General features: G+C 37.7%; 1 long non-coding RNA gene across 1 annotated transcript; it reads right to left on the bottom strand.

Annotated features, from left to right (window-relative positions):
* Nucleotides 1–2,734: 2,734 nt before the first annotated feature.
* Nucleotides 2,735–7,703, bottom strand: LOC130106855 (uncharacterized). The gene is made up of 4 exons (XR_008809775.1): nucleotides 7,523–7,703; nucleotides 5,013–5,126; nucleotides 4,497–4,533; nucleotides 2,735–4,140 (listed from the first exon to the last, which is right to left on the bottom strand). It is a non-coding gene; the product is annotated as an uncharacterized LOC130106855 (long non-coding RNA).
* Between the last annotated feature and the right edge of the window lie 537 nt (nucleotides 7,704–8,240).

The raw sequence follows: 8,240 nt of genomic DNA, 5'->3' as shown, positions 1-8,240 counted from the left end.
AATGCGAGAACAAAAAATCTACTGACTGGAATGATATTAATATGACAATAGTTAAGAAAGTAATCCAATGTATTGGTAAACCACTAATCCATATCTATGACATGTCCTTTCAATCTGGTAAAGTTCCAAGCAAAATTAAAATAGCAAAAGTTATACCCTAGTGTAAAACTGGAGATAGACATCAATTTACTAACTACAGACCGATTTCATTATTGTCACAATTCTCCAAAATATTGGAAAAACTTTTTGCTGCTACACTAGACATATTCATAAAAGCACAATCTGCTGACCGATAGCCAGTACGGGTTTCGACCAAACAGATCCACATCTCTGGTGCTCATTGAATTAACCAAAGAAATAACTAACTGCATACACCAAAAAAGTTTGCTGTGGGAATATTTATAGATCTAAAAAAAATAAGCTTTTGACACTATTGATCACAACAGATTAATAGACAAATTGGAAAGGTATGGTATCAGAGGGGTGATACAGAATTGGCTAAGAAGTTAAGTAACAGGCAGCCATTTGTAATGATAGGTGAACATAAATCATCATGCATGGATATTACTTGTGGTGTACCCCAAAGGTCAGTTTTAGGTCCAAAACTGTTCATTCTGTACTTAAATGACATATGCAAGATATCAAAAACATTGAAATTTGTTTTATTTGCAGATGGCATGAATATATTTTGTTCTGGTGAGAATTTACAACAGCTTTTGGAGGTGACCACAAGAGAAATGGAAAAATTAAAACAGTGGTTTGACAAAAAAAAAATCCTTTAATCTGGACAAAACACAGTTTATGTTGTTTGGAAATTATAAAATAAACACCAAAGTAAAAGTAGTGATTGACAATGTCCAGCTAGAAAGAGTATATGAAAATGAATTCCTCTGTGTGATACTAGACCACAAAATCTGCTGGAAACCTCACATAACATATGTGCGAGCAAAGCTGGCAAGGAGCATTGCAGTCATGAGAAAAGCAAGTCACATTCTGATCCTAAATCATTGCATGCTGTATTGTTTTTATTTTACCATATCTGATTTACTGTGTGGAGGTATGGGGTAACACCTACAAAACCAACCTAAAACCATTATTTAGACTACAAAAAAGAGCCATAAGGATAGTTAATAATGTAGGATATCGTAAACACACCAACAAGCTATTTTAAAAGTCAAGTGCCTTGAAGTTCAGGAATTTATTTGTGCTGTGTTAAATTCTACTAATATTCAAAGCAAGAAACAATCTACTGCTGAGTAATATACAAAAAATATTCTCGGATAGAGAGGAGGGGATATAATTTGAGAGGGAACTTAAACTTCAAGAAATTATGTGTTCGTACAACTTTGAGGAGCATGGGCATTTCAATCTGTGGGGTAAAATTGTGGGACAGTCTGAGCATGGAACTCAAACAAAGTACAAACATTACACAGTTCAAATAAGTAAAAAGGACTGATTATCAAGAGATATAGGGATGATGAAGAGTTGTGTTAACTAATTTTTATCTTTAAAAAATTCTTTTTATTTTTTTCATTTTTCCTTCTATGACACCGAGTGGATATTTGGGTTGTATATAGCATTGAGATCTGTTTATTCTTGGTACGTGACATTAGGATGTTTTTTTTTCTTTCTCGCATGTGTTTTTTTTTCCTCTCTCTCTCTTTTTGTTCACAGTAGTTGAGTTTGTATTGTGCAGCGCAACTTGCGTTGAATTTGAACTACACAGTAAGGTGGGAACTGAGTTTGAAATGTATGGTAGCTGAATTAACTTAAAGGTTAGGTGAGAAGAGGTAGCAAAAATAAGTGTATATTCCTCCTACTTCTTTTCCAAAATGTAACAAATAATCTGATGCATACGGGGATTTGTTCGCTGCGTTTGATGTGTGGATTTGTTGATCACTTCAGATTATTGGCAATGATTTATGTGTTATATCCTGCTTATTTACATGTTCAAAATAAATCATCATCATCATCATAATCGTCACCCCCGTCACCCCCCCCTCCCAATGCATGTGGACAAACATATAACTCCACATAATTTGGGCGGATGTTAAACTGTTACTCGTTATGTAATTTATTCAGTTTAGCAAGACACAACATACCCCTCTGAAAAACATCTTACTCCAGCTGAAATCATTATCAGTCTGGTTAAGCACCATCTCAGTGCTTAAAGCAACTAAAACAAGTGTCAAAACAAATATAACACTATATCAGTTGTACAACTTCGTAGGTATTGCATTAAGTGGCAAAACATGACAGTGAGTACAACAGCTTGGTTTTCAAATTCAAAATGTAATCTGTGAATGAATACATTAAAGCAATGAAACAAGACGGATATATTGGTATGTGAATGCACTGTAAACCACACTAATCCTATAACCCAAGTCATGGGTTGCCAGGAAACAACAATGACATCAGACTGTTTTGCTGTGGGAGTGTATGAGTTTATCCTATAAGGTAAAGCTTGAGTCTGAAAATCATAATCTGGGGCGTGGTGACACCAGCTACGGCCAGCTCCTGCCCATCTGTCAAACCCAGCTCAGGAAAAAAATATATACTGAAGTCAGTATATTCAGTGTGTATTGATTTCACTAATCCAGACTGAAGGAGGGACCATTTTTGGAACAGTATGCAATGAATTAGGCACCTTGCCCAACAGTGTTTTAGACAGATTTGGCCACATCCTTTCTTCAATTTAAGCCACACCGTGTCAAAAGAATGCATAATAATAAACTTTATTTGTATCGCACAATTCTGAACTGCATTACAAAGTACCTTACACAACAGAATAAAATAATGCACATAGTCAAGTCAAGTCAATGTTATTTGTATAGCCCAATATCACAAATTACAAATTTGTCAAAAAAAAAATAGTCAAGATAAAACAACAAAATACAATAAAACTATAGGACATAATGCCAGATCCGCTCCACAGAACAAGGTAAAACACGATCAGGATAAAGTCACAACAGCATAATTAAAACGAAGAGAATTGGAGCCGATAAAACAAGGATTATGAGGAAAACAATTAAAAGGTGGTGATGCAAGAAAAATATGAAAATATAAAGAATTAAAAATGTAAAATTATAAAAGTATAAGATTAAACAATATAAAATTAATAATAAAATAAACAAATAAATAAAAATTCTACAACAATGGATTTACTATAAAAAAATCCTTCCTGTAAAAGTAAGATTTAAGAAGTGATTTAAAAGAAGGCAGTGAGTTTGCTAGCTTAATTTCCTCAGGCAGGCACTTCCAGAGCTGTGGGGCTCTTACAGAAAACGCCCGGTCGCCTTTAGTAATGAGGCTGGCTGAGGGAACAGTTAAAAAGGACCTGCCTGAGGAGCACAGGCAGCGACCAGGCCCATGGGGTATGAGTAAATCAGTGATATATGTAGAGGTGAGGCCATGTATGTAGGGCTTTAAAAGTAATTAGTACAAGTTTAAAAATCAGTCCTATCTATACCTAACAGGTAGCCAGTGAAGCATTGCAAGAATGGGAGTGGTGTGTTCATGTCTCTTGAAATTTGTTAAAAGTCTGGCAGCTGAGTTTTGGATGAGCTGGGGGTAGGAGACAGGTTTCTGACTGAGCCCTAAATACAGGGAATTACAATGAAAGTATGTGAACCCTGTATGACTGTTAAATGTCATTACAGCATACCACTGAATTATATTTGAATGGGACTGTGAAATGGAGTATTTACCTGTAAATACAATGTTTTTTTTCTTGCCTTCCACTGTCGCTGTTATTGCAAGTGATTTAATTTGCCTAAAAATGTGCAGTATATTCATTGATTGCTACAGGCCCTCTACCGCTGTGATTTTTGGATAATTCAGCCAACCATAATATAATGTTAGGGTCTGGATGTAGCACAAAAAAAACAAAAACAAAAAAAACTCTTTATATCAAAATATTATCCAGTAGTTACAGACCAACTGACATAACATTACACTATAACAGATTATTACAGATGTTCCCCTGGCGATCCTCAGCATATTAGCCGGTAATAAATTCCACAGAGACTGGGGAACATACAGGGAGGCACTTTCAGTGAGGTAGTTCAATACTTCCTGCAGCATGGAAGATGGAGGGAAGTGTAAATCCTGAGGTACTTGCCTGCAAGCTGAACAACTGTTCTATGTCAGAAATGGAAAAAACATATCTATTACCACCAGGTGACTCTATTGGTGCAGAAAATGTAAATTTGAGACAGGAGTGATTCAGGGACTAACCCTACGTTTTGCTTCAAAAGTACGTCGTTTTGGATAAAAGCGGCTGCTAAATGAAATTGTAGCATTGTAACATTGTAAGTATATGCGTATAGGCCATCTACGTCATTGAAGACCATGTAATTTTTCAGAGGAACATAGGCATTGCCGATGCAAAGAGTGTCATCATGAATAACAGCAAACGACACTCAGCAAGAGCAAGAGATTTGCAAGTAACAGGAAGTGATCTGCACTCAGTTTTAAAGAAAAAAAACAAAGCTTACCTTGATGCTAGTTTGAAAACCTCCATTGTGCCAGCAGCTAGAGTAAATATAAGGAGGAAGAAAAAACAAGCCGTTTAAACCTGGTGAACATTTCTGTTTACAAAAGTTAGACTCACAATGCTGTCTAGCAAATGATTCACACGTATAAGGCAGGGCATTAAACCAGTATACTGAGTGTTAGAGCAACAGGTTCTTTTAAAAGAGGTAAAACGTACAATAAAATACAGGTAGGTACAAGAGGTACAACAACAAAGTACAACAAAAAGCTGTTTACTCCCCTTATTACCAAAAACATTAATCAAATTAATTTTTTACAGGTTCCAACTTCTTTACAAGTTATTCTTATAAACAGATAGGACTTTGATTTAAAATGTTTGATATCAGGCTAGCATTTTTTTTCCTATTGTAACAGCTCCCTCCATTTTGTTTTTTTCAGGGTTGTATCTCAGTTGAACCATAAGAATTAGAGCAGTGTTCTTTTGGTGATACAGTTTTATATACCACCCAGGTGCTTACCCTAGGTGAGTCTATAGGTTATTCCTGTGATGCTGAACTCTGCTGCCCTCTCCAGAGACTTTTGGTACACCCACTGGATGTGCTCTGGGTCATTCCCATCCAGGCACACACTGTCTGATCACACACACACACACACACACACACACACACACACACACACACACACACACACACACACACACACACACACACACACACACACACACACACACACACACACACAAACCATCACCATCGGCAGTCACTCAAGGTCGAGTATGACTGTCTTCCGTCTGGGTCCCTCTGGGTCCTCAGGTGGGCATAGAGGCTGATCCTGGAGTTGCATAATGGGAGGATGCCTGCGCACAACCCCAACAGCTTTTTAACGTGGAGTGGCTGATGTGCCTGCAGCTACCACACGGTCCTTGACAGGGGCTGGCCAGAGTCCCAATGGCATGTAGAACCAAGACAATTTGGGACCACCCTCTGTTGCAGCCTTCATCCGCCTTCACTGCCGTTGTGACCTGGAGACATCTTCCGCCAGTTCTGCCGTTGAAGTCTTTGTTGGATCCTCCCCCTTGACCTATCCGCCTTGGGTGACCCTACCAGAAGCCAAGCTCCGGATGGCATAGCTCTTGGGATCATTAGTACATGCAAGCTTCTCCATCACGGCAAGGTGACGAGCCAGGAGAAGACACACACACACATGCATGCACGCATGCTCACACTCTCTCGCTCTCTCTCTCTCTCTCTCTCTCTCTCTCTCTCTCTCTCTCTCTCTCTCTCTCTCTCTCTCACACACACACACACACACACACACACACACACAGGTCTCTAGATTTTACAAGTCTGAAAATTCAGGGCTCTTGGGCAAGAATGACTGTGGATAATGAGTCATCCTGAGTTTGCAGAGTATGCCCTGGTGCATGTATACCAAGTTTCATGTCAGTGTATGACACGTGGCTTTATAAGTACAGCACTTATTTCTGGCATTAACCATTACGGAGGGGTCAGTTAGCTGTGTAGTATCTTGTTATCATTGTTTAACTGTCTCAAACAATTACAGTACCGTCTAATGGGAATTGTGTGAAAACATAGAGGGTAGAAATGAAAACATGACAGATTCAACTAGTGCTGGGCAACAATTCAATATTATTGTTTATTGTCTATCATTGGTATTGTATTGGGATGTAATTTAGATATTGTCATATCATGACACAATTTTGTTATCTACATTAATGATAATGAGAATAATAAATTTCACACAAAAGGAGCTCTGAAATATTTGAGGGAGGATTATTAGAAAGCTACTTTTGGTTTGAAATCATACTTAACATGACCAAACCGTTCAATGTGATGAACCTCAGTTGAATTCTTAAATATGGTATTTTTGCATATGTAACCAGTTATCGTGATATATTTTAATGTTGAATTAAATTCCTTATGATTATCATGATAACAATATTCTCCGTTTTGTTTGTAAATATGGCTTTTACAATGCCATATTTACAAACAAATATGCAAACAATCATTGTTTTTCAACTTGAGCCATAAAACAGTTACCATGTTAACTATGATGGGATTAGGAAAAATTGTCTCTTTCCAGTGCACATTTACACTTACTGGGCCTTTCATCTTAATACCTAAGGTCCTATTAATGTAATAATTAAAAGCTTACAATAAAATGTGAATACCAACAATTTTCAATTCCCCCACCATATTGTGTAATACTTTCAAAAGGATACGGGACCACACAGCATCCAGGTACATGACTATTAATAAAATCAGCTGCAACATCTGCCTTGGGGCAACCTACATCTTTAGGCCTAGAAGTACATATTACAGGAAAGGAAATATTTGTGCTTAAGAGTAGCCCACGGTACAATTCAAAACTAACAATATCCCTAAAAAAAACGCATTACTTAAAAAAATACACTGACTGGAAGAGAAACTGTCTGTTGTGATTAGAGACATCAGAGGTATCCATGTCAACAACATGGATAATGTGAAAGCCTGACAAAGCCCTAGTCAACGAAAATATGGAGAGAGAAAAAGGTATTGTGGTGACCCACATCTATATATCGAGAGACATTCACCTAAGAGGACGGTGTACCTTTAAGGGAAGAGGCGAGGGGTCAGATAATGCACTTCCGCTTCCGGTTCACGGCAGTTCAGAGTCGTTGTCGAACGTATGACATGCAAAGTTGGAGCTAGTAAACTACCTCGACTACGTCTACTCTCACGTCTCCTGTCTCGTTGTTTTCTAACTCCACAGTATGCCATTAAATACCGCTAGAAATTAATCTTTCCAAATGTTCAGAAATCAATGATTTTTTTTATTCATACCAGATCTTTTAGAAGTTCACATCCAAGACCCCCCAGAACCAATGACAATAATTCTGCAAGCTTCTAGCATAAACTGCAATGACTGTTAAGAAAGGGGGGAAATAAATTCACAGATCCTCATAACATGATTAAAACATATGAGATTATAAGTGGCTAGTGCAAATTCACATATCACAATTAATTACCTTTAGTGTTACCTCTGTGCTGTCTTCAAAACCAGTGTGCGAATGGCCCTGATCTCCACAGAAACTTTTGTATGTGGTTCTACCGTCCTTCCCATTCTCCCTTTTCACTGCAGCTTCCATCCTCAACCATTCTGAAGATAACATGTCTATTCAATATCTTTATCATCATCTCTCAGTCATATGTCGACGTAACACTGTAACTTAAACGAAACACAAATCTAAAGGACTGTAAAACCACGCAAATCAAATCCAATCAAATCAACCCAAACTCAATCTTATGAGCATAAACCAATTCATAAATCAGATCATGTAGAAACGTGCAGGTGTCAACGTTTAAGGTGTCTTCGCATTGTTTATTAATTCTGAGTTGATCCAACGCTAACTATAGGCTAGCGAGTTTTCTGCGAGCAATTTTTTTCTTCTTTTTTTGTGATTTATTGACTCATATAGTCGTTAATGGTGCCATCTAATTATCATGTAGACATTTCTTTTCATGTGACACCTTTTCAATGTCAGCTCTGTCTTGACAAATTGACCAGGCTTGGCGGTTAGCAAACCTACCAACAGTGAGTGAGGGCTTGCAGTCTCTTGTGCTTCTATGACAAGAGGTAATATGAGCTATCAACACAACATGTTCACTGTGGACGTGTTAGCTAAACAGATATGCTAGACGTGATTTACTGTGTTTCTTCATCCTCCCTAGCTGCAGGGCACTTAA

The sequence above is a fragment of the Lampris incognitus genome, chromosome 2 (assembly GCF_029633865.1).
Source record: "Lampris incognitus isolate fLamInc1 chromosome 2, fLamInc1.hap2, whole genome shotgun sequence".
NCBI lineage: Eukaryota > Metazoa > Chordata > Actinopteri > Lampriformes > Lampridae > Lampris > Lampris incognitus.
This window is presented reverse-complemented; position numbering and strand designations above follow the sequence as displayed.